The sequence below is a fragment of the Equus asinus genome, chromosome 8 (genome assembly GCF_041296235.1).
Source record: "Equus asinus isolate D_3611 breed Donkey chromosome 8, EquAss-T2T_v2, whole genome shotgun sequence".
NCBI classification, from domain to species: domain Eukaryota; kingdom Metazoa; phylum Chordata; class Mammalia; order Perissodactyla; family Equidae; genus Equus; species Equus asinus.
In genome coordinates, this window is record NC_091797.1 from 61906218 (window position 1) to 61931414 (window position 25197).

At 44.1% G+C, this 25197-nt stretch overlaps 1 long non-coding RNA gene across 3 annotated transcripts in view; it reads left to right on the forward strand.

The window, feature by feature from the left end:
- Window positions 1–25197, forward strand: part of LOC106832094 (uncharacterized) — a 63576-nt gene that overhangs the window by 21630 nt on the left and 16749 nt on the right. For all 3 annotated transcript variants that reach the window (XR_011505228.1, XR_006529876.2, XR_006529878.2), the window contains exon 3: window positions 5616–5743. This is a non-coding gene — a long non-coding RNA (uncharacterized lncRNA). The remainder of the gene's footprint in view (window positions 1–5615; window positions 5744–25197) is intronic.

A 25197-nucleotide genomic window follows, 5' to 3' on the forward strand; every position in this document is an offset into this window, starting at 1 on the left:
TTGCTTATTTTTGACATTAAAACTCTTAATCTCTCTTGGAATTTATTTTTTAGTGTGGTATGGAGAAAGGGGTGCTAATTCAATGGTTTTGCAGTGCTTTCCAGTTATGCCGGCATGATTTATGAAAGAGTCCACCGCTCGCCTTGAACTGACGTGCTTCTTTCAGCATAGAGTGTGTTCTTCCGTGCCCTTGGATCCTCTTCTGGGCTCTGTGTTCTCTTTCGTGATCTGCTTGTCTGTTCCCGTCCCAGTTCCGTGGAGTTTGTAATGGCATCGATCATTAGTCTTCATACTTGGAGGAGCAAGCTCCTTCACCATTTTCATTTTAAAACTTTTTTGGCAGGGGCTGGCCCCGTGGCCGAGTGGTTAAGTTCGCGCGCTCCGCTGCAGGCGGCCCAGTGTTTCGTTGGTTCGAATCCTGGGTGCGGACATGGCACTGGGACATGGCACTGCTCGTCAGACCACGCTGAGGCAGCGTCCCACATGCCACAACTAGAAGAACCCACAGCGAGAAATATACAACTATGTACTGGGGGGCTTTGGGGAGAAAAAGGAAAAAATAAAATCTTTAAAAAAAAAAAAACTTTTTTGGCAATCTTTATATATTTATTCTTCCATGGAAACGTTAAGATTATTTTATTTAGCATGTAAACATTTTCCTGTTGCTCTAATTGGAATTCTTTTTTTTAAATTAAGGTTATAAAAGTTAACATCCTTGTTAAATTACAGTTGTACATCATTATTAGTCATGTTGTAGGTGCACCACTTCACCCCTAGTGCCCTCCCCCCACCCCCCTTTCCCCTGGCAACCACCGATCAGTTCTCTTTGTCCATATGTTAACTACCACCTATGAGTGGAGTCATACAGAATTCGTCTTTCTCTGTCTGGCTTATTTCACTCAACATAATACTCTCAAGGTCTATCCATGTTGTTGTGAATGGGACAACTTTGTCCTTTTTTATGGCTGAGTAGTATTCCACTGTATATATATACCACAACTTCTTTATCCAATCATCAGTTGCTGGGCATTTAGGTTGGTTCCATGACTTGGCTATTGTGAATAATGCTGCAATGAAGATAGGGGTGCATGGAACTTCTGGAATTGCTGATTTCAGGTTCTTAGGCTATATACCCAGTAGTGGGATGGCTGGGTCATAAGGTATTTCTATTCTTAACTTTTTGAGGAATCTCCATACTGTTTTCCATAGTGGCTGCACCAGTTTGCATTCCCACCAACAGTGTATGAGGGTTCCCTTTTCTCCACAGACTCTCCGACATTTGTCACTCTTGGTTTTGGATATTTTTGCCATTCTAACAGGTGTAAGGTGATATCTTAGTGTAGTTTTGATTTGCATTTCCCTGATGATTAGTGATGATGAGCATCTTTTCATGTGTCTATTGGCCATCCGTATATCTTCTTTGGAGAAATGTCTGTTCATGTCCTCTGCCCATTTTGTAATTGGGTTATTTGATTTTTTATTGTTGAGTTGTGTGAGTTCTTTGCATATTATGGAGGTTAACCCTTTGTTGGATAAATAACTTGTGAATATTTTTTCCCCATTAGTGGGCTGTTTTTTCGTTTCAATCCTGTTTTCCCTTGCCTTGAAAAAGCTCTTTAGCCTGATGAAGTCCCATTTGTTTATTCTTTCTATTGTTTCCCTCATGTGAGGGGTTATGGTGTCCTAAAAGATTCTTTTGAAGCTGATGTCAAAGAGTGTGCTGCCGATATTCTCTTCTCAAAGACTTATTGTTTCAGGCCTAATCTTTAGGTCTTTGATCCATTTTGAGTTTATTTTAGTAAATGGTGAAAAAGAATGGTTGATTTTCATTCTTTTACATGTGGCTGTCCAGTTTTCCCAGCACCATTTGTTGAAGAGACTTTCTTTCCTCCATTGTAGGCCCTCAGCTCCTTTGTTGAAGATTAGCTGTCCATAGATGTGTGGTTTTATTTCTGGGCTTTCAATTCTGTTCCATTGATCTGTGCATGTTTTTGTACCAGTACCATGCTGTTTTGATTACTGTGGCTTTGTAGTATGTTTTGAAGTCAGAGATTGTGATGCCTCCAGCTTTATTCTTCTTTCTCAGGATTGCTTTAGCAATTCGGGGTCTTTTGTTGCCCCATATGAATTTTTGGATTCTTTGTTCAATTTCTGTAAAGAATGACATTGGAATTCTGATTGGGATAGCATTGAATCTGTAGATTGCTTTAGGTAGTATGGACATTTTAACTATGTTTATTCTTCCAATCCGTGTGCATGGAATGTCTTTCCATCTCTTTATGTCATTGTCGATTTCTTTCAAGAAGGTCTTGTAGTTTTCATTGTATAGATCTTTCACTTCCTCGGTTAAATTTATCCCAAGGTATTTTATTCTTTTTGTTGTGATCGTGAATGGGATTGAGTTCTTGAGATCTTTTTCTGTTAGTTCGTTGTTAGCATATAGAAATGCTACTGATTTATGTATGTTGATTTTATACCCTGCAACTTTGCTGTAGTTGTCGATTGTTTCTAATAGTTTTTCTATGGATTTTTTGGGGTTTTCTATATATAAGATCATGTCATCTGCAAACAGTGAGAGTTTTACTCTTCGTTGCCTATTTGGATTCCTTTTATTTCTTTTTCCTGCCGAATAGCTCTGGCCAACACCTCCAGTACTATGTTGAATAAGAGTGGTGAAAGTGGGCACCCTTGTCTTGTTCCTGTTCTGAGAGGGATGGGTTTCAGTTTTTGTCCGTTGAGTATGATGTTGGCTGTGGGTTTGTCATATATGGCCTTTATTATGTTGAGGTACTTTCCTTCTATATCTATTTTACTGAGGGTTTTTATCATAAATGGATGTTGGATCTTGTCGAATGCTTTCTCTGCATCTATTGAGATGATCATGTGGTTTTTGTTTCTCATATTGTTAACGTAGTGAATCACATTGATTGACTTGCAGATGTTGAACCATCCCTGTGTCCCTGGTATAAATCCCACTTGATCATGGTGTATAATCTTTTTGATATATTGCTGTATTCGGTTTGCCAAAATTTTGTTGAGGATTTTTGCATCTATGTTCGTCAGCGATATTGGCCTGTAGTTTTCCTTCTTTGTGTTGTCCTAGTCAGGTTTGGGGATCAGGGTGATGTTGGCTTCATAGAATGTATTAGGGAGTGCTCCATCTTCCTCTATTTTCTGGAACAATTTGAGAAGGATAGGTATTAAATCTTCTTTGAATGTTTGGTAGAATTCTCTAGAGAAGCCATCTGGTCCTGGACTCTTATTTTTGGGGAGGTTTTTGATTACTGTTTCTATTTCTTTACTTGTGATTGGTCTATTCAGATTCTCTATTTCTTCCTGATTCAGTTTGGGGAGGTTGTATGAGTCTAGGAATTTATCCATGTCTTCTAGGTTGTTCAATTTGTTGGCATATAGTTTTTCATAGTATTCTCTTATGATCCTTTGTATTTCTTCGGTATCTGTTGTGATTTCTCCTCTCTTGGTTCTAGTTTTATTTATTTGAGACTTCTCTCTTTTTTTTTTAGTGAGTCTGGCTAAGGGTTTGTCGATTTTGTTAATTTTTTCGAAGAACCAATTCTTTGTTTCATTGATCCTTTCTACTGTCTTTTTTGTTTCAATATCATTTATTTCTGCTCTAATTCTTATTATTTCCCTCCTTCTACTGACTTTGGGCTTTGTTTGTTCTTCTTTTTCTAATTCCGTTAGGTGTCGTTTGAGGTTGTTTATGTAAGATTTTTCTCGCTTATTGAGGTGAGCCTGTATTGCAATGAATTTTCCTCTTAGGACTGCCTTTGCTGCATCCCAGATAATTTAGTACGGTGTGTTTTCATTTTCATTTGCCTCCTGATTATATTTGATTTCTTCTTTAATTTCTTCAATAATCCATTGTTTGTTCAGTAGCATGTTGTTTAGTCTCCACATTTTTGGCCCTTTCCCAGCTTTATTCTTGTAGTTGATTTCTAGTTTCACAGCATTGTGATCAGAAAAGGTGCTTGATATTATTTGAACCCTCTTGAACTTATTGATGCTTGCTTTGTTTCCCAAGATATGGTCTATCCTTGAGAATGTTCCATGCGCGCTTGAGAAGAACGTGTAACCTGCTGTTTTTGGATGAAGTGTCCTATATATATCTATTAGGTCCATCTGATCTAATTTTTCATTTAATTCTATAATTTCCTTGTTGATTTTCTGTCTGGATGATCTGTCTATTGGTGTTAATGGGGTGTTGAGGTCCCCTACTATTATTGTATTGCTGTTGATGTCTCCTTTTAGTTTTGTTAACAGTTTCTTCACGAATTTTGGTGCTCCTGTGTTAGGTGCGTACTAATTGGAATTCTTAATAAACCACTATACTAATTTTGGAAGCTGTATGTTATTTCATTGTTTTTCCATCCAGGATCATTGTGTTGTCTGTCTTTTAACAAAATTCTATAGTTTACTTAAGTTTTATGTGTTTCTTGTTACATTTATTCAAAGATATTTTTGTTCTTTATTATGCATAAGATTATTTTTCCATTTCCTTTTTAAAAATTATTATTAAGAGAATTTTTTAGAGCAGTTTTAGGTTCACAGCAAAATTGAGGGGAGGGTACACAGATTTCCCACATACCCCCTGCCCCCACACACGCACAGCCTCCCTGGCTATCAATACCCCCCACGAGAATGGTACATGTGTTACAATTGATGAACACGCACTGGCACATCTTCATTGCCCAAAGTCCATGGTTTACGTGTGGGTCCACTCTGGGTGCTGTGCATTCTAGGGGCTGAAGAGATGTATAATGACGCGTGTCCATGGTCATAGATCATACAGAGCAGTTCACGTCTCCAGAAGTCTTCTCTGCTGCCTGTTCATCCCTCCCCTACCTGCAGCCACTGATCCTTTCACGTCTCCATAGTTTTCCTTCTCAGAATGTCATATAGTTGGGATCCTACAGTACGTAGCCTTTTCAGATTGGTTTCTTTCACCTAGTAGTGTGCGCTGAAGTTTCCTTTATTTGTTTTCATGACTTGATAGCTCATTTCTTTTTAGCACTGAATAATATTCCATCGTCTGGATGTACCACAGTTTATTTATCCATTCTCCTACTGAAGGACATCTTGGTTGCTTCTGAGTTGTAGCAATTATGAATAAAGCTGCAGCAAAAACCCATATGCAGGGTTTTGTGTGGACTTAAGTTTTTACCTCCTTTGGGTAAATACCAAGGAGCACGATTGCTGGATCGTATGGTAAGAGTATGTTTAGTTTTGTAAGAAACTGCCAAACTGTCTTCCAAAGTAGCTGTATTATTTTGCATTTCCACCAGCAGTGAACGAGAGTTCCTCTTGCTCCACATCCTCACCAGCATTTGGTGTTGTCAGTGTGCCAGATTTTGACCATTCTAGTAGGTGTGTAGGGAGATCTTGTTGTTTTAATATTCATTTTTTGGGTGACATATGATATGGAACATGGTTTCATATGCTCTTGATTACTGTAGCTTTGCAGTAAGTCTTTTTTTTTTTTTTGAGGAAGATTAGCCCTGAGCCAACATCTGCCACCAATCCTCCTCATTTTTGCTGAGGAAGACTGGCCCTGAGCTAACATCCATGCCCATCTTCCCCTACTTTATTTGTAGGACGCCTGCCACAGCATGGCTTGCTAAGCAGTGTGTAGGTCTGCACCCAGGATCCAAACCAGCGAACCCCAGGCTGCTGAAGCAGAACGTGTGAACTTAACTGCTGCACCACGGGGCCAGCCCCTGCAGTAAGTCTTGAAGTTGAGTAGAGTCAGTCCTTCAGCTTCGTTCTTCTCTTTCAATGTCGCGTTGGTTATTCTCACTCTTTTGCCTCTCCATATAAACTTTAGAATCAGTTTGCTCAAATCCACAAAACAACTTGCTGAGATTTTCATTGGGATTGCATTGAATCTATGGATTAAGTTGGGAAGAACTGACATGTTGACAATCTTGAGTCTTCCTATCTATGAACATGGACTATCCTTCCATTTATTTAGTTCTTCTTTGATTTTGTTCATCAGAGTTTTGTAGTTTTCCTCATACAGTAGGCCCTCTGCATTCATGGCTTTCCCATCCACGGATTCAACCAACCATGGACTGAAAGGCCTAAGATGGTTGTGCCTGTTCTGAACGCGTACAGAATTTTATTGTTATTATTCCCTAAATAATATGGTATAACAACTATTTACATAGCATTTATGTTGTATTAGATATTATAAGAAATCTAATCTTCAGATTTTGGTATCTGCAGGGAGTCCTGGAAGCAATGCCCCACAGGTACTGAGGGATGACTGGATAGACCTTGTACATATTTTGTTAGATTTATACCTAAGTATTTCATTTTTGGGGGTGCTAATGTAAATGGTATTGTGTTTTAAATTTCAAATTTCACTTTTTTATTGCTGGTATGTAGGAAAGCAATTGACTTTTGTGTATTAACCTTGTATCTTGCAACTCTATTTCCTTTTTAAACTCATTGCTTGCATAAATAAGAGCTTTTGAATTTTGTACATTTACTATATGCAGCTACCTCACAAAATCTGTTAGTATTTATAAGAGGTTTTTAAAATAGAATCTTTTGGTTTTCTAGGTGTACAGTCATATACATTTTCTTATTTCCAATATTTATACTTTGTCAATTTTCTTGTCTTATTGCGTTAGTGAGAACTTGTAAAAGTAGACTGAATAGCTTTGGTGAGGGAGGCATCTATGACTTAGTCCAGACTTTAATGGAATAGTTTTAGTATTTCATTGTTTAATATAATGTTTGTTGTTGGTTTTTGAGAAATGACTTTTATCGTACTTCTTTAAAAAATTAGGATTGGCTCCTGAATTTTATCAACTGTCTGTTTTTCTTGAATATTAACATTATTTCTCCCTCTCCAAATAAACTTCTCCCCAAAAGCCCCACTTAAAAAGTTGTTGCTATCAGCTGGTAAGAAAAATTTTACAGTTAGCAATGGATGTCAAACTTGGGAAACCTGCCATATCCTCTGGAGGCCCTGGAGGGTGTCAGCTTGGAGATGTCCTTTACATACCCCAGGGCAGGGCACAGCAAGCAGAAACCAGGGCCTTACAATAAGGGGTGGAGGTGAGTGTGTCACCCCTGAAGGAGCTGGGGGAGCGCTTGAGTCGGATCCAGGAAGCAAGGGCAGGGCGAGGTGAGCTGATTACCAGCTGTCATCAATCAAAATGTCAACGCCAGCCTGAGAGCAAGGGTGGGGCTGAGGGTGGAAGCCAGTGAGATCCCTCACCAAGCGTTGGGTCGAAAACTCAAGAAACCTGTGCGGCAGATACAAGCATCTGGCTGTGAACTGCCGCTGAGGTGGTGGGTCAGCGCAGGCGAACGAGGAAGTAGGAAACAGAGCTTAAGGAGCACATGTGGGTGGTCCAATGTTATCCCCGCCGCTTAGGGCTCCTTGTTAAAGGCCCAAGAGCCGCCTTCCGTGTCTTTTTTGGGTTGTCTTGAAGACAGAGTTTGATAGACATCTGTGAAATAAAACGCGGGGTGAAAAATATTGAACAAGATATACAACGGTGTTTCCCAATTATTATTGGATGCTCTCATCCTTTACAAAGGAAGAATTTATCTTAAGCCAAAATTTAAAAATAATTTTTTTCTAATAAAAACAAAATATTGACAAAAAATCGGATCTGGAAAATATCGAAAAATATCTAGGAAAGAATAACTAAAAATTCCATCCCTTAAAGATAACTTCAATGTTGTTAGTGTATTTTCTTCTAGTTTTTTTCTATGATTTGCGATCATATAGAATTCATAGATAAGCAATTATTTTACTTTACTCGTTGTTAATCTACAGGCATTTCCTTGTGTCATTAAGATACATGGTCAGCAATTTTGTCTCTGTTCTGCGGTGCCTCTCAATGCCTGCCCTGAACACAGGGAGCTTGATTGTTGAATGCATGGACTGAGTCATTAAAGTCTGTGTGAACATAGCTTTTAAAAGCTGCATGAGATTCCTCTGTTGGACGTGCCCTAATTTACAGGAGCATCTGAGACCCCCGTCTCCTCTCTCTAGTCACTCGTCTTCCCAGGCCTCAGCGTCTGGAATCTCTAGGAGGTTCCTGAGCGGTTCTCCTTTTTGCCCCCTGTTTTGTGCTTGATGTTCCCTCCTCTCCCTGCCCCCGTGCCTGGCTAACTTGTCCAGCCTTTCAGGTTCCAGCTTAGCAGACACTTGTGTCAAGACTGCTGTACCCCGACCCCCATTGGTTAAAGTCCCTTGTCAGTTGTCCCACAGGACTCTGGCACATTGCTCAGGCTCCTGGCAGCAGACACAGGCACCATCTAAATCGGTCATTGAGGAGAACTTAACGACAGACTGTTCATAAAGGCGTGGCCAGGGAAGGGGGAACACCCTGGGCTAGCATCCAGGAAACCACGGCTACCTCTAAGCCTGAAGGGGCCAAGAAGAGAAGGGATTCCTGGGGCCCAGAGAAGACTCCTGACAGAAGCTTCGGTAGGGGAGCACATGAACTGAGAACTGTGGCCTGGGAGGGAGGAGTCCTTTTGCCTTCCTCCCCTTCTCCCATCTCCTCCTGGAGCCTCCCACTCGTCAGCCCTGTGGGAAGCCAGGTGACAAGGGGACCCTTGGATACAATTCATGAAGGCCGGCAACCTGGAGCTCAGAGCAGGGTGGAGAGGGGAGGAGAGTGCACCTGGTGAGGCAGACAGAATGTCCCTCACATCGGTGCTCGTCTGTCCAGCACCTGCCTGACTGTGTGACACTGCATGTTGCTGCCTGAGCCTCCCACACTCTCATGAAAGATCCTTGAAGTCAAGAACCGTGCCTTATCTCTTTGGGGGACTATACCCCCAGGAAATAACTTGAAAGAGGGAAAATCAGGAAGGTGCACAGTAATATTCACAACACATCTCTTTATAATGGTGGAGGATTAGAAATGCCCCCCAATAGGGAAGGAGTTCATCAAGCCAGCCAGGACATGCTGTTATTCAGCCATAAAAGGGTTCTTGGGGGACACTGTTAACACAGGTGAGCGGTGGCACAGGATAACAGAAGACAAAAGCAAAGCTGATTAGAAGTTTGTTCAACTGTGTAGATGTCTCCTGTATGGGAAGAGATCAAAGGCATATACATTCATTATAGTTAAAGACTGGCAAATGTCACATCCTATAATTTAAGAGAAAATAGGAAACTTCTTGTAGAATTTCTCACAAAACTTGGTGTGAAGTAGCTAGAATAGTCAGGTCTGTGTGAAATATAAAAAATGGGGATGACAGCTTAGCTTAGGAGGCTGTACCAGCGGGTTGTATTTCCAAGCTGGGGATTTAAAAATTAACTTCTAGATCCAAGGATCTGAGAATAACTCATGTAACCCTGCTCTATTTGTTTCTTCTCCCTGCCTTATGCCTCTTTGCTCCATTTTCACTTCCTGGTCTGTTGAACTGTTCTGATGGATGGTTGGAGAGTAACGTCCTCCGCCGTGATCCCAGGCTCCTCTCAGGGGGTGGTCGCCACCTGCTATGAATGGGTGAACACATCGGAATACGTGAGCTGGGTGAGGAGTCGGCGGGGAGGGGGTTCCTGTCCACGGCTGCATCCCTGACTCATTTTGTGACCTTGGGCATACCATTTAGCCTGTTTGGGTCTTTTTATCTCCTTGCTCTGGATGATATGCAGCCCCTGTAAATCTAGAAAGCAATTCCCAAAGAATTATGGCATCCTTGTCCTTGCAGATGTTTTGCAAGGATTTAGGAAGAAGTGTATCAACAGATTTGTTCTCTGGCCCCAGTTCCTTACACTGTTCGTATGCACCCACATCTCTCACATGAGAGAGGATTTACTCTCACAGCTCCTGAATTCGTGTGTGCGTGCATGAACACTTACGGGAGGCAAAAGATGAAACACATGCCACAGTAAGCAGACATTTGGCTGGGACTGCTTCTTTGTCATCACTTTCCTGCCTGCAGAAATATTGCCCCTAGCCTATTACCAGAAATTTAAGGAACTCATTAATAAATACCCCACATCTGTTCACTTTTCTTACTCCTCAAGCACTTACCAATTCCTTTGCAATCTCAAGCAATTAAATCTTTTATATAACATTTGCCTTTCTGGCTCTCCTTTTAAAATTTATTACCCTCCCACGCCCTTTTTTAACTCTCTCAACCTCAGTCTTGCAGCACAGACCAGGAGATAGCCAGGTTCCTAGACTGGGGAGGGAGGGGGACAAAGCTGTCTGCTGAACCAACTACTTTTTCTTTTTTCTTTTCTTTTTTTGTGAGGAAGACTAGCCCTGAGCTAACATCTTTTTGCTTGAGGAAGATTGTCCCTGAGTTAACATCGGTGTCAATCTTCCTCTATTTTTTGTGTGTGGTTGCTGCCTCAGCGTGGCGTGATGTGTGGTGCTAGGTCCGTACCTGAGATCTGAACCCGCGAACACCAGGCGGCTGAAGCAGAGTGTGCGAACTTAACCACTACACAACCTGGCTGGCCTCACCATCTGCTTTTTCTTAGCCGTAGAAAAAGTGAGGATTTACAGGTTTGGGGGCAGATCTTTTGGGGGGCTTCCAGGCTACTAATAGTCTATTCCTGTTTGCAAAATTCCTCTCCCAGGCTGAGAAGCCCACAAGTCACTGTGACCTCCACGGAGAATAAATGCCTCTGAGATACACTCTCATTTGGAAATATTCTAAAAATACCGAGTTTGGAGCTGTATGATCTGCTCCAATCCTGCGCAGTCCCATCTTTGTGCTTCTCTCCTCAGTGACAGGACTGCCACCTCCACCGCCTCTTTCTAGCAGAGGGAAGCCCCTTGGCTGTCTTGGATGAAATGTGGTCTACATTAGAGAGGGACCTGGAGAAAAAAGAATAAAACAAAAACGAAGTCAATTTGCATTCAGATGTTTGCATTAAATATTAATAGGGCTTGGGGATGAGGGTAGTTTCTCTCTTATTCACACTCAGGTTGCCAGGGCTGTCTGGAGTTTGCAGGGCTGGCTCTGGGAGGTAAAGGAAGGCAAAAGGAAGAAAAAAGGCGACCACACCCCTGGGAGCAGCCCAGGGTTCAGGCCCTCATCATCCTATGCCCTGACACCGTGGCCCAGACTGCTAAGAGCAAGTTCAAGGAACAGAAAGGTATGGAAGTTTCCAGCAACAATCACAGAACATCTGATGGCAAATCTTTAACCAATGAAACACCCTCATGCTTTCAAAAGCAATAACCTGAGTTTAGGGTCAACAGACAGTACCAGAGGAGGGCCAGGAAAGGGAAGAGGGGAACAGCGGGAGAAGCCCAGCGCTGATGGATTGGAAGTGCCCCGTGAGCCCCTGGGGACAGGGGCTGGTAGGTGAATGCCTTCTGCTGAGACCTGAGAATTCATAGGCACAGGGAGGCAAAGGGAGGGTCTGGGAGGGGAGGGCTGGCAGCCCCTCTCCATCCATCTCTAGCTTTGGAGGGGAGGTCAGGAGGTGGTGCTGTTGTCGACTGTGGAGGAAGCTGCTAGTTCGAGGAAGTGATGGCTCTGTGCCCAAGGTGGGCTCTGTGATCGGTACGAGTCCCTCCCAGAGGAAGCCCTTGAAGCCAAGTGTCCGGTCAGGGGAGGTTTTTGTGTCTTCTTTCTCTTATCTTTTTTTTTTTTGAGAATGAGGACCTCTCAGTGCCTGTAAACTCCACCAGCTGAGTGACTGTTTACTTAGCCTTCCTGCAAGGCTGGCTCTCGTCACCCACGTCTGGGCCTGTCCCGGGGTATCCTCCACAAGAGGAACTTGGAAATTTCCATTGCTTCTCTCTAGCCCAACTCTACCCTGCCCCGGCCAGACTGCCCCAGGGTGTTGCAGTCTTACAGCAGAGAACAGTAGTTGTCAGTCTTGGCTGCACATTAGCATCACCTGGACATCTTTGAAAAGTTTGGGTGCCCAGGTGACACATGGCCCAATAAAATCAGAATCTTTAGGGGTGGAGCCGAGGCTCAGGAGATTTTAGAACTTCCCAGGGTGATCCAATGGCTGGCAAGTCTGAGAGCTGCTGGCATAGGGCTATGAGCACAGCCAATTGGCTGGACTTGACTCTTGGCTCTCCTGCTAGTACTAGCCTTGGGCAAGTTATTCACTGCTCTCTGCCTCAGTTTCTGCAAAATGGGAATGATAATGGTACTGACAATAGCACATAGTATTGGTGTGAGGATTAAATGAGTTAATATGCACCCAGGGCCTGGGAAGTGGCTGCCCATAGTTAGCACTCTGTAAGTGTTTGCCATTTATTATGCTGGGAAGCACATCTTAGGAGATATATTGACAATTGAAATAGGCAGGATGGTGAAGGAACCTGAGCATGTGTCTCATGGAGAGGAGATGTAAGGAGCTGGAGCTATTTCTCCTGAAAAGGGGGAGGCTTTGTTGAGATGCGATGGTTGTCTTCAGATTCCTATCAGATGGAAAAGGAATGTGGCTTGTTTCACGTGACTATGAAGGAAAGAATACCGGTTTGGGAATGGAAAGTTTCCAAGAGCCATTCAGCAGTGGCCTATGTCATGGGGAGTGAGTTCCCAGGTGTTGGAGTATTCAAGCAGCAGTGGGACAGTTTTGGGTGGAAATATTATATAAGGAATCACAATGGAACTGAATAGCTTCCAAGGCCTTCTCTAGCCCATGCCTTGCACATACTGAGCATGACTAAATGGTAGCCGTCATTAAATGCTCTCTTGAAGTGGGCAAGGGCTCCAAATTTGGCAGTGGATGCCATAGGTGCGTCTAAAACTGTGTCCAAGAGAGCACCAAGGTCAAGTAAGGTAGAATCAAACCTGTTCTCAAGTCAAAGGGATGAACCTGGGCTGGGCAGTGGAGCTTGGCCCCTGCTGGCCTGGAGCAGGAGTTGATAAAGAAGACAGCCATGGGGGTGGGTCTGGGACTTCTGCTGTGAACAGGGGTTGTGAGGCCCAGAGGTTGTTTTCCTTGAGCTCTGGACACAGCATAGATGGGTGGGTTGGCTTTGTTTGAGGTGGAGGGTCAAAGAAGAAGACACTTTGTAAATCTACAGCTCTGGGCCTTGGCAGTTTCCCACCCCAACATCCATGGCACGGTCCCTCACCATCACACCCTCTCTACTCACCCTGACTCCCGCCTCGCCCAGCAGTCTCCTGCTCTATCTCATCTCCTCTGAGAAGTCTTCATGAAGCCTATTTTACTTGCCTTTCTTTTTAGGGGTGGGGTGGGGACAGCACTAGTTGTGACACTTTTTCACTAGAAATCAAGCTGAATTTCCTGTTTACTGAGTCAACTCCTCTTCTGCCCTTTCGTCTTTGTCCAGCACACATTCAGCCACTTCCCTTGCTGTGTTTTTGACGAGCGGTGGCAGCACACAGCTCCTGGTCCTCCTCCTGCTCCATCCATGCCCTCCTCCTCTGCAATGCTTGCAGGGCATCCTTCTGTCATGCTTCTCCCTCACCTCCTTGTCACCTGCATCTCTCTCCTCAGTGCACAGCCAGACTCTGGACATCATTGCCCTACAGGAGGCTCCAACTTTAAGATCTCCATCTCTGAAATGCCCTCTGTAGCCACAACCTCATGTCCTTCCATTGTCCCACTTACTCATTCCTACTAAGCCTCTTCTTTGCCTTCATTGTGGCCCCTGGAGCCCTCCCTATCCTGGGGCATCTTGGACCCGTGCCGGTTGCCTCTGTTCCTTCCCTCCCTGTCAAGTTTGGATTGCTTGGTGAGTTGTTTCAGCACAGTTCTCAAAAGTGCCACATTCCCTTACCCTCTTGACCTCCTATTGCATCTTCCCAGACGACCCTCTCTTCTACTCCTGGTCCCAAACTGCTGAGGGATTTTTGCGCCAAAAGTAATCGGACCCACCGCCCGCTCCTGCCGTCGGACTCACCCTGTGCCCTCAGCCATCTTCTTCAACTCCATTTTTAGCTCCCTATCAGATTGCCACGACAGCTGCTCCAAATCTTTTCCACTCCGCTTGAGCCCTAACTGACCCTGCGCGTTTCCTTGCCCGGAACAGCGCTCTTCCCTGGGCTGGCTAAGGAATCCACTGCTCCCTGCCGCTGAGCTTTCTTTCTTTCTTGCTTTTTTAAAAACGTGGATAATTTTTCATGCTCTTTTCCTTTCATCCTGTTTTGGGGAAGAAATGCTCTTTACGCTTCCCAAGGCTAAGCCTTCCACCTGTGCCCCTGACTCGGTCATCTCTTCTTCCTCTGCTGTCTTGTCCATTCTCACCTCTCCTCATCTTCAACCCCCATTTATTCTGAGCCCTGAGTCTTGAGACTTACTCTGATTCCCTTCACCTCAGAAAACAACAGTGAGAAAGCCCTGACTTTGTCCTCCTCGTCTCCCCTCCTCTCTCTATCATCTTCCTCACTTTCTCAACTCCTTGCCATCCAGGTTCCACTTCCCTCCTCCATCCCCAGGAACCGACCACACTGAGCTGATGTTCCTGAAATATGCCCTACCAGCTCTCTCCTCCCTGGGTGGCGGCCTCCCGAGGAGGAAAAAGCACAGCCGTTGAAGTCAGCCACGCAGGGGTATCAGTCCTGGCTTTTCCCCATGTGCTCTTGACTCTCATTTGGTGCATTATTAATCTTCCCAAGGTTCAGTTTCCTCCTCTGAAGAATGGAAGCACTGATATCTAATTTGTTGGTTGCTGTGACTACTAAACGAGATTATACTTGTAAAGTGCCCAACACAGGGTTGGTGTGAAGTAAAGACTATTCCCTTCCAGCCTCTGCTTCAGCAAATGCTGATTCCTTTGTGATATGCCTTTGCTGCCTTCCACCTGCCTGCTGACCTTCCACCCACCCTTCAGGGCCGAGTCATATCCTTCCTCCACCTGTGGGGCCAGGTCCCTCCAGTCCTTGCTCTCTCTAACCATGTGCCTCTATTATAGCCAGTGCTGCGGTCTACACTGTGTCAGGATCATTTATACACATTTGTCCAGCCTCTCATGAAATCAAGAGCCGCTGGGGGCAGGACTGTTGAGTTCACCTTTGGATGCCTCTAGAGTGCCTATCAGAGCATCTTACATATAAGAGCGGCTCAGTAAATGTTGTTAAGTTTAAAAGAATTTTAGGAGAATTGCTTGCCACTAGGTATATCTTTATAATCTAAAAAAAACCCCTCTAAGCTGACCTTTCTCATCCGTGAATATAATCCCTAACCTTGTAGAATTTACAATGAAACAGGGATTTACAGTGTAAAGACCTGGAAAAACCTCTTAATGAAGACCATCAACAGGTCTGGCCAGATTTTTGTGGTCCTTATGCTACCTTGTCGAAATTATTTGCCTTCAGGTTACTAAGGTCCTGTTTCAGTAGGTAATTAAGATATTCCCCACTTGGTGGAATCGGTCAGATTTCTCATGTGGGAGAGGAAATGGTTGGACTAGCTGATAACTAAGATTCCTTCCAGCTTGAACAAACTAACTCAGTGATCACGTGTTGCGAGTGTGATCTAATTAAGACACTCATCTATCAAAGTGACCAAGGCTGCACCTCTTGTTTGTCCGGTAACGGGAGTTCTTTAGGAGGGGCTGTTTTCTGCAGGTGCATTAATTAATTTATTTGCTCATGTAATAAATATTTATTGAGCACGAACTGTGTGTGCCTGGTTTGGTGTTAGGTGCTGGGAACACAGTGATGACCCGAGCCTGACTCAACAGAGTGCTAGTGGGCATTTGGCTGCTCCTCTTGGGAATGGAGGATGCACAGGTGGGTTGTGGGTGGGGCCGAGCTGGGTGGCTGCCTAGGCCGAGTGGCTATCGGAGAGGATAGTCTGAAGGGACATTCAGCAGCAGCAGCAGCACCTGCCCCTCCTGGCAGTACCCTTCACACAGTTACGCTGGTAGTGAGTCTCTGGGCTTGTCACATTATCCACAGGCAGCCTGAAATGCCTCCTGCTATATACACCAGCTTCCCTGAATTCATCTTTCAATCTGGAGGATTTACAAAGATTTATACCATTAAGAGCGGGATCTCAACAGCATGCTGTATGGGAAAATCATGTTTTGCTCCCGCCTGTATACGTATTAGTGTATAAGCTCCTCTGGGCAGAGACCCACTTTCTGTGTCATGTTCTCTGTGTAAAGCTTCATTCCTTCTTAGGGCCAATGTTTCAGAAATTTGGGTCTATAACATTTCAGAATTAATACTGGTTCTTGGCTGGTGGTGAGTCGTCTATATTTTACAGAGGGGCACATGGGTCTCAGTCCTATCTTATGCCCCAAGAAGACAAAAGATGCAGGGGGAGAGAATGCCCGTATCAGAGCCAAGCCCTCCTCTTGGCTAAGGAGCCTCAGGGCTGGTATGTGCTCATCTTCCTAATGGCCCAAGCCCACAGCTTTAGATTCTTCGGGCTGCTGGGGTTATTACGGAGGACAGATGAGAGCAGAGGTTGTCCATGCTGTGTGCTCCCTGCAGTTCCCACATATCAGACAGGCATGCCTCACTGTAGATGGCTCACCAAGAATCCAGACTGCCTCTAAGGACAGGGACGTTATGGTAGGGCCATCTGGAGCCATGAATGGGAGATGAGGTGGAGAATTTTTCCAAGTTCTGCCTTGGTGCTTTTGGGGACCTTAGGCACCCCTTTCTTCTCTTCTGCTGGCTGTCCACTTCAATTGTGGACCACCTGCGTGAGGAGATCAGATTCACCACTTAGGTCCTGATGTAGAACGAGGTTACAGACAAAGCAGAGAGGAAGGGAAAGCAGAGAGCAGGAGAAGCGTGTGGTCCTGATGTTTCTCTAGGTGTGTCAGGAGAGGGGAGGGCAGAGTGCAGTGGTGAGGAGAGGAGGTCGCAGTGTCCTCAGTCACACTTGCCACGGTAAGCTTTCAAAGGCAGAGTTTTCTGGTTCTTGGACAGGTAGATCCCAAAGGAAGGAATCTTGAGGCCCCCATCCTGTAATTCCATCACTTTACCTCATCAAAAAATGATCATGCCCTCAAGTAGACCTTTTCTACGTTTGTAGCAAATTTGGCTGAAAAGTCATCTGCAGCTCACTGCATGTTTCAAGCCTGAGTAATGCTGGCGCACATCCAGACAGCGTGTGCCGGTTTCCCAAGCCTGTTCACATTTGCTCTCCTTCTCCCTTGATTCTATCCTCACCCCACCTGTATGTGGTGGGCAGGGTAGGTATTACACACCCCGGTTTATAGATGATAAGATGTAAGGCTCAGATCTATGTTCATGGTAGAATCCTACAGAGTGCCACTGGTCTCAGCGATATTTCACTCTTTTCATCATATGATGGATGTGTAGTAGGAAGATAGTGGACACTTCAACGTATATGCCAGCATGGAGATTCCAACATCTAGTTTTACAGAAAGAGCACACTGACGAGCCCAGGTTTACATGGACACTGTCTGGGGACAGAGAAGCTGAGGGCCTATGGAAGAGGTCATGAGCCTCACCCTTGCTGCAAGGGGATCACCCCACACCGCAGTGAGTCTGGGGCATTTCTTTCATTCTTTGAGAGAGCAGCTGACCTGAGAGCCCTTCTCCCATCTGACAAGCCCCGAGATTTAATCTGGTGTGTGACACGGGGCACCACTCAGCCAAGTTAGTCCAAGTGCCTTTTATCTTTTGTATCTTTCTTAGCTCCGCCCGGAAGACCAACAAGAATGAAAAGAGAACCTTTGGTGTATCGCACCTGCTAAATCTCTTATCAGCCAAAGAAAACCTTACTAAGAACCGACAACGTTGGCAGCCATTATCAGAAATTCAGGGTGAACAGAAAGGCTTGATTTGACCAATTTGGAAGAGTTAGGGCTTGAAATACAACAGCAGATTAAGTAGGATAAATAAATCATCTTATGTTACTTTTCTCTCTCTAGCCATTTTATTAGATGTAATTTGGATGTTGCCAACGTACACTCACTAAATATTTCCATGTGTTCACATGAAATTTGAACTCATAAATGTTATGGTCATAGAAATTTTCAATTTGTTTAATTATTTTGTTCCATTTCCTATTTAATGTAATATGAATTTGTGGATAACAGATAAACATAGTCATAAATGTACTAGTTGAGGGCAGAAAAGAGATGTTTCTTGCTATCTCTCTCATAAACTAAAAATGTGACTAACACTTGTTCTACTTGTCAACAAAACTGTCAGAGACTAAAATCAGCCATGGACCGCTTACAGAGAATATCCAGGATGGCCCATGGCGGATTGTATGGGCCTATTATCCATGGCTCAGGGTGGATACCCGTGGGTCTTGTCTGGGACAGATAGGTGCTCATTCTAGATTTAGATTTGCATATCCAGGAACTGAAGCAAACACTTCTGACCCTGTAGGAGACTTAGAGCAGACAGTATTTTGATTTGGACCTGCTCTTTATGTATCATCATAAGAATCAAGGAATCCATTTTACCACAGGTGCAGTATAACGGTCATATATAACGGACTCATCATATACTTGCCACCCACAAGGCAGTGGACTGATTGAAATTTGAATGGGCAATTGACACAGGTCACTCACCAAATTGTAGGGGATGGGTGTTAACACTTAAAAAAAGTATTAATTGAAATCGAATGAAAACATTAGTTGCCAGTACAACAGGATGCAAAATCTTTTAACATCTTAGACAATTTAGAGTAGAAAATCAGCACATTACTGACTGATCTTAAGATCTGACTCAACACTCAGTTTCCAAAGTGAAATGTCTTAGCGCAGTGTACAAATAGGCCCTGAAGTCAAAATTTGTTCCTGATTCCAAGGCTTAGTTGATGAGAGTAGAACTGGCATCCCCCAAGTTCAACAGACTCAGTTACTCTGGGGGGATGTAGTCAGAGTTGTCCCAGTATAAGGAAATCAGAGAAGGTATTTTTGAATGCTAACATACATTTTAAATAAAGTGCTTATTAATCAGTATCCTTTAATCAGAAATGTTGATTAGTAGGAATGCTTATATATGCATTTTTTGTAAGACAAAGCAAATAATCATGAAACATTTTTCTTTTAGCAAAAAAAAGAAAAACAGCAACTTCCATTTGCTGACAACCTGTTATGTTTCTAGGGACTTATTTCACAATAGACACATGGTCGATATTGTATCATATTACACATGAGGATGCTATGGCTGAGAGGCTGAAAAACTTATCTAGCCACATAGCTAATAACAGGCAAGACGATCTGATTTCAAAGCCCATGTTTATTTTTGCTCGACTCTGCCTCTGTGAAGTATTTATTCAGAAAACTCTCCTACAAGGTGCATCCAAGGTCTATAGACATTTTAACTCAACCTTCCATGGTTTTTACAGGCATGCCTATGTGTATACATACGTGCATATATGTGTGTGTATACTTAGATACTTATACACACATGAGCATATATCTATGTATCTATGTGGAATGGAATGCAGAGGAACAGATCTATTGTCTGCTGCAGACAGGGCCTTCCTGGGGGCGTTTCCTTAATGGAGTCATCAAATTCTTAGGTTCTGAAAATGGATTGTGTCAGTTAAATTTTATCTAGGGGACTGACTCATGCTAACCAAACTGATTGATAAAATAATATTGTTTGGTAAAACAATATTGCCAATGAAACTTCAGCACAAGTGATAAAATTCACAGAGTTTCCTTTCCACCTCAGTGGTGGCTGTGGAAGCACCTTTTGAGAAGCAGCCTTCATTGGCCCGGGTTCCTGAGTGACCATACCGAGCCGACGCGTGTTGGGCAGTAGAGGGAGAGGGAAATAAGCTTGCTGTTTCAGTGACAGAGATGATGGGGTTTTCTGTTACGTATATAACCCAGCCCATCCTGACTGATACAATAAATTGACTGCTCCCTTTTATATAACAAAGGTTAAAATCCAGTTCCAAGCATGTGAATGAGCAGTGTTCTTGAGCCAAAATAAGGTTTTTAATGGAACCTACATTAAAATCTCAGTGGTTTGTAATCCAACTAACCAAAATTCAATTAATTTGTGTACTGACCACTCTACTCAGTGGGCTAGTCCAAGGCATCTTCCTCTCTGAATTATTGCAACAATCTCCTTGTACTTTGTCCTTGTTTCTATCTTTGTCACCCAATCTCCTCCCTAACTCAATCCCTGGGAGTACCCTTTACAAAAGTGTGTTTTCACTGTTTTCCAAACTGATATTTTAGTTAACAAAATATTAGGAACATCTTTCTATGTCACTGAAATTAATTATTTCTAACTGATGGAACATGGCTTGGAAATGAGGGCCAGGCACTTGCCCAAGGCTCTTCTTCCTAGTGGGCTGATCCTGGTGTGCTGCATCGAAGAGAAGGGCAGGTGGTGACTTGATGTACGGAGAAGCAGAACAAAAGGAACAGAGCCTCTGCAAGGAATATTTCCACTAGACAGCGGTGCTCGATAAATTGTCAGGAATCCTGACCCCTAGCCCAGTCCTCTGTGCATACAGTACATCTAATTCTTGCTTCACCTGAAAATGGCGTTCTGGTGAACTGGGATTTCATGGTACACTCTGTTTTGTAATAAGGCCACAGTTGCATTCCTAAGAAACCTCAGGTTATCAAAAACTAAACTAAAAAAGAATGCTTTGATAGTTAAAGAAAAAGAAACTTTCACCCTCACCATAATTAAATTATTTTTCTTGCAGGATTTTCAATCATAGAGGTATTTCATAGATATATTTTGCTACTGAAAACTTAAAACTATGAACTATGTAATCAAAAGCAATCCTAAATATCATGGAGGAAAGCCTATACGGCACATCAGATGGAAAATAAAATCCATGCATTTAATAGTCAGGAAAATGACTCCTAGCCCTGCTCATGGCCACCAATGGTAAGTAGAGGAGCAAGGTGGCAACTGGGCGATGGGCCCTGAACCAAGTACGCTTGTGACTCCCACTCCGCTTTTTCTCTTCCTTGCGTTGTGCCATTGGCTGGTTGTGACCCTGTTAAAACCAGGCACAAGAGGTGTAACACAAATCACGTTCCCGTAATTATTGCTTTATTTCTTATTCACATCAACGAAAACATGTGTGGTGGAGCTTTGCCTATATAGGTAGTCACTACCACTTCTGTGAGTCAGCTGAAACAAGGCAAAATAAGCAAACGAACAATGACAACATGTTTTTGTCCTTCTCTCGTGGAACACCAATCTTTATGTCAAATAGTGGTCCCTCCTAGAACAGGCCGCAGGGAAGTGTGTGCTGTGAATGTCACTGTGTAACGTGACCTGTGGTTCTCAGGCTGTCTATGTCATCCAGAGGGGAAAGGTACCTGCCATTTATCGGAACTGAATGCTTGCCAGAGTGTGTCCCTTTCATTTGGAAGGACTCCTAAAAGGATGCATTCAAACCCACAAACCATGTGACACTTTAGTGTTTTATCTGAAAGTAAATGAGGGCTGGAGAAGAGTGAGGGACAAGGTGGAGAGGGAGAGAAAAACAGAATGAGCAAAAATGAATGAAATAGATTGAAACAACCTTGTTCTATATCCCCAAACTGCAACATTCAACAAAAAGATTCCAGAAAAGTTGTAGGAACTTCCTGTCTTTAGGAACAGCAGAATAGCATAGAATCAGAAAACCACCAAAAGAAAAATGTGGATTTTCCTCAGGAGAGAATGTTCTACAAAAAGTCATAAAATGTGCAAGAGAAAGTTTATTTTTGACCAAAGCCAAAGGGAGAAATTTGGCTCGTGGCAGATCCTGGTATTTTGGAGGGTGCACTCGTCCCGAGGAGCTTTGAGAAGACTACAGTCTCCCGAGGCTCTGGGCTTATCAGTTGCCATGGAAACCATTAATCTCATTGCCGAAGTTCTAAGTGATTTGAGATGAAGAATGTTCCCTTGAACACATTTTACCCCTACCCTCTTCTACAGACAAGTCTGCCGTAGCAGCCGAATGCCTCCCGCTGCTCCCGGGCCACAGGTGCTGCAAACTTGTGGCTGTTCCTTGAATTAATCTGAGCAGTCAGGATGGCTGTCAGGAAACTCTAGCAGGTCTGAGACAAGTTGGTGTGAACGCTGGCACCGCCTGGCTCACCTGTTGTGTGACTAAGTCATGGGCTGCCACTCGTTCCCGTTTGGAGGAAGCCAGGCAGCATTTGTTCAAGTGAAAAATCAGACTGTGTGTGTGCGGTGTGACTGTATCAATAGAAACGGGCACATGCACTCCAGTAGAAGAAAAGAATGGAAAAGTGGGCGGTGGGGACAATCCAGCAGCTGTATTGAAAGGTGTCTTAATCAAGGATGGCTTGGTGGCAAGAAACAAAAACCTACTCAGCTTGAGTAAAGAGGGATTTGTTAGATGGTGTCAGGAACCTAACTGAAGGAAGTAGAGGCTGACATCATGGGAGCTGGAAAACCATCTGTAGCTCCTGACACTCTGGCCTCTGCTCTCTCATCTCTTGGGCACGTCTGCTTCACTCCTCTCTCTTTGCAGACTGAGTCTTTTCAAGGCCTCTCTCCCATCACATGGGCCTAGTGAGGATTTGGGTTGCCATGGTGCCTAAAAGGGCTCAGACTCAACATAGTCTTACAGCTCAGGTACCCAGTACTCTCTTACAGATCTGACTCTATAGGAATTCTTAAGGCAGATGTCTGCCATTGGCCCAATCACCTGTGGCTAGAGGGTGGGGTCAGAGAGTGAGCTTTCCCTGAGCAGGTGGGGGTAAGTTTTCTGAGAAAGAGGTAGAACTGGGGGCAGAAATGGGAGGTAGAGGAAATGATAGACATTTGTAGAATGAAAGCTTGGCATGGGCAGTGAGAAATCAAAATGAGTCGGAATGGATGCTGGCCATAAACAATAGTATAGCTGGACCCATCCTTACTGGCTGAATCCTGGTGCTGGTATAGGGAATACAGGTTCTGAAAAGGGCAGTGTGTGGAATTGGCTGTGGATTCCAGAGAAGACAGGGAGGCAGTGTGGTCAGAAGGGATTTAAAGGGCTGCCAAATGTATAAAGGAGTTGAGTAATTGAAGGTCCTAGTGAGAACAAAGATCAGGAGTTTGGAGGTTGGAGAGAACAAAGATGGCGGCCAGAGAGAGATGGCCCTTGAGGAGGATGTGATTGGAGGCAGGGAGTGGGTGCCGGGTTAGATTTGGTGAGGTCTGGGTTGTGGCCATGCTGAGTATGATGTAGAAACACTTTGCTAAGTGTTATATACATGGATGGTGTTATGGGCTGAACTGTATCCCCCCGGAATTCACGTGTTGAAGTCCTAACGCTCAGTACTTCAGAATGTGACTGCATTGGGGGTAGGGTCTTTAAAGAGGTATTGTAGTTAACATGAGGTCATGAGGGTGGCCCTAAACCAACATGACTGGTGTCCTCATAAGAAGAGATTAGGACACAGACCACACAGAGGGACGACCACATGAAGACACAGGGAGAAGGCGGCCATCTGCAAGTCGAGGAGAGAGGCCTCAGAAGGAACCAAGCCTGCAGACATGTTGATCTCCAGAACCGTGAGAGGATAAATTTCTGTTGTTCAAGCCCCTCAGTCTCTGGTACTTTGTGATGGCGGTCCTAGCCAACTTATACAGATTGCAGGGGGAGAGTTTCATTTATTGGCCCAGAGGCAGCACTGGGATTCAGAGAGAGGGCCAACCACACCCACCTTTGCTAATGAATCATAAGGAGTGAGAAAAGGCAGGAGGAGGAGGTATTGTCTAGGGGGAGCAAGGAGGCTGAGGCAAGAGATGAGAGAGGCGAGGTCTGCACATGGAGAGACACGGCGCATAGGATCAGGTGATAGGAGGCAGCTGGGAGGAGGTGATGGCGAACAGGAGCCAGGAGCCAGGTGCGGTGGTAAGGGCGGGATGACAGTCAGGCTTGAGTGCAGGCAGCAGGGGTGGGAGATGAAGCACCCCATCCCATGTACAGAAGGCAGACAACTGACGTCACAGAAGCTTTGGGTGGAGGTAAGCAGGGCCAAGGTAGAGGCAGGAAGGAGTTAACATAGGGTTCGCAGGATCTTGTAACGATGGAGGAAGCAGAGTGAAAGAGAACACACACACACATACACGTTTTGTTTGAGGTGAACTCAGGGATTCTGGAACAAAATAAATCCTAGTCTTGTGTCAGAGTGACCCCTTCCTGGGGAGCCGAGGGCACACCTAGTCTGAATAGGAAGGGCTGGAGTTCTTCGGGGTGCTCGGACGTGACTGGAACCTGAAGGCTTATTGTGGGCAGGCTCTGCACCCCCAGCCGCCTTGGAATAAAGCCAGTTTCTGATTTGTCTTTTTTAGTTTCCGCCAAATTACTAAGGCATAGACTCTCTCCTGCTCTGACTAATTCTGAGGCTTAGCTTTCTGAGGGCTGATCTTGCTCAGTGGTTTTCTTCGGCAGAGGAAGGAGTGTGGGAGCCATGTGTAAAAGCTTCCAGAAGCGCAGTTGAAGGCCAGTAACTAACTTTCCCAAACTGCAGAGTTTAGGAGAGGGGGCAGTCTTGACTGGCGGCTGGTGAAAGAAAAATGAGAGTGCTTATGTATGTTGGGGATGTGCCCTGTGGGACAGCTAAGCCCTATGCTTGGGGGCCATTGCATGGGACCATGATGTGAGTAATGCCATTAAAAAACAGATAGTAATGTGTTGATAGCTTACCATAAACAGATATTGCCCATGCCACCAGAGTGTAGGCTCCACAGGAGGCAGCACTATTTCTGCTATAATCCCCAGTGCCTAGATAACAGTACTAACACACTGGTTTTCAGTAAATACCCGCAGAATGAATAATCAGTCATGGAGTTCAAATACGCTGTTAAGAAAACTTAATCACCTCTACCCTCTCCCACTCTCCCCAAAAAACTGGACAAAGGACATCTGAAAAATCACAGCAGAGAACCGGAATGGCTAGAAAATGTTCAGCATCACTCAGAATAGAAGAAATGCAAATTAACATTATAATCATAGCCACTCTAAAATTAGCATATGTGTTTCGAAATTAGCAAGATTGAAAAATGGTAATATTGAGTTCTGGCGTGAATGTAGCGAGATCTCATATTTCAGGGGGGAGTGTGAAAGTGTAACTTTTATAAGGAGTAGTTTGTCAATGTGCATCAAAAATTGTAAAAATATTCATATGAGTTGACCCAGTAAGATTCTGATTATAATCGTATGGCTCAACTTTGAACCAAGTCCAATTCATTATACCGAATTCCCCATTACAGGAGGGCATTTGTGATGAAGTGACAATGTATTTTTTGAGGAGAAAATATTAGTAGTAGAAATAGGCAGGTGTTAAGAAAGAAGTAGAAATGAGCAATCTAGAAAGT